Genomic DNA, 2,195 nt, shown 5'->3' on the forward strand with positions numbered 1-2,195 from the left:
CAGGCAGGGTGCACGGCGGGGTGTGCACAGGGGTGTGCACTGGGGGATGCACTGGGGGTGTGCGCTGCGGGTGTGCACAGGGGGTGCACAGGGGGCTGTTCACAGGCGGTGTGCACCGGGGATGCACTGGGGGTGTGCATGGGGGGCTGCGTACAGGGGCTGTGCACGGGGGTGTGCACAGGGGGTGCGCACAGGCGGGGTGTGCACTGGGGGTGCGCAGGGGGGGGCTGTGTACAGGGGGTGTGCTCTGGGGGTGCGCACGGGGGATGCACATGGGTGTGTGCACAGGGGGTGTGCACGGGGGGGGTGCGCAGGGCGGTGTACGTGCAGCGCGGGGCTATAGGGGTTGCAGCGCGTGGGCGTGTGCAAGCACGGGGCGTGCTTTGTGTGGCGTGCGGGGGGTAAATCCAGGCTTGTGAGCGCGTGTGCAAGGGGTTGCACGCGTGGCTTGCGTGCGTGTGCGTGCAAGGAGGGGTGCAGCCCGCTCCGAGAGGCGCAGGGCTTGCACGCACAGGGCTTGCACGCACAGCTCCGTGCTGGGGGTGTGCTACGTGCCCGGTGCTGCAGTGTGCAGGGGGTGCAGGGGGTGCATGCTGGGGGGTGTGGCGGGCAAGGGGGGTTTGCATGGTGCAGGGGCGGTGCGTGGTGCAGGGGGCGACGGGGGGGCTGCGTGGTGCGGGGGTGTGCAGAGCGCGGGGGGGGGGGCATGGTGCAGAGCGTGGGTTCTGCAGAGGGTGTGCGTTGTGCACGGGGAGGGGTGCGGGGGATGCCCGGTGCAGGTGTGGGGGTACCCGGTGCAGGGGGACGTGGGGGGAGGGGGTGCCCGGTGCAAGCCCTGCGCGGCTGCGCGGGCGCTGCGAGGATCCCGGGGCCGCGTGACCGCCCCCCCGCGGTGGGTTCCCCGCCCCCGCAGCGGAGCAGCCCGTTGCCATGGCAGCGCCGCCCCCCGCCCCCCCGCGGGCTGCGCACGGCGCGAGCGCGGACCCCCCCATGCACGGGAGGGGGGAGGAGATGGGGGGGGAATCCCCGGAGGGGCGGGGCGGGGAATCCCTCCTCTCCGCCGCGCCCCGCCCCCCGGCGGCGGGGACCCCCCGGCGGGCACGGACCCCCGGTAGCCGCTTCCTGGGGGGCGGGGGCACCGGCACCCCCGCCCTGCAGGGGTGGGGGGTGGGGGTGTGTTCCCCGTTAACCCCTTCCTGCCCCGGGGATCCCTTCCTGCACCGCGGGATTCCCCACACCCCCCATGGCAATTGGGGGTCGTCCCCTCCATTGACCCCGCACTTGCACTCGGGGGGTGGGGGGTCTTGTCCCCCACTGAGGGATTCCCCCAGTAATCCCTTCTTTGCAGCTGGGGAACCCCACCCTGCACTGGAGGGGTTCCCCAGTAACCCCTTCCTTGCAACGCGGGAGCGCTTCCCTGAACTGGGGGGGAGGGGCGGGCAGCCCCCCATTACCCCTTCCACCACCCCCCCACTGAGCGTAGCGGGGGGATCCCCTGCATCACGGGGGGGGGGGATCCCCTTCCCCCGGGGCTGGCGGGGAGGGGGGCCCAGCCTCCCGGGCTGCACACTGCAGCCTCCCCCCAGCCTGGCTGGACCCCTTGCCCCCCGTCCTCCCACTGCCAAAATATCCCCCGGGTGGGGGGGACACACCACGGCGCTGCCGCAGTGCCCACGCTCGCTGCAGCAGCGAGGAGGAGGAGGAGGAGGAGGAGGAGGAGGGTGGGCTCTGCTGCACAAAGCCAGGGCTGTGCAGGAGCCGAAGGCCTCTGCGCCATGGGGGAAGGGGGTGAGGGCAGGGAGGGGGGGTACCCCCGGCCCCCAGGGATGTGGGGAGAGCCCTGCGATGTGGGGGGGGAGAGGGGGGCCGGCTCAGGGGACAAGGGGAACACTCACGTGGGCTCCTTATTTCAGCATCGAGGAGGGGCAGGCAGGGTGCAGGCAGGAGAGGCAGCGGCGGTGGGTTTTACCAGCGCGTCAGTCGCAGGCAAGGGCAGGGCAGCTGCCTGCAGCCTCCTCCACCGCTGCGGTTGAGCCACACACACCCCCCAACCTGCTGGGGGGGGGGGAAGGCACAGAGGGGGTGTCCCCCCCAGGAGATCCCCGATCCATGCAGGAACCATAAAACAAACTCCAGCAGGATTTTTAGCAGCCATTTCAGGGGAGGAAAGAGCCCCCCCTCCCCGAGCAAGCCAG

Source organism: Ciconia boyciana, chromosome 24, assembly GCF_034638445.1.
Source record: "Ciconia boyciana chromosome 24, ASM3463844v1, whole genome shotgun sequence".
NCBI classification, from domain to species: domain Eukaryota; kingdom Metazoa; phylum Chordata; class Aves; order Ciconiiformes; family Ciconiidae; genus Ciconia; species Ciconia boyciana.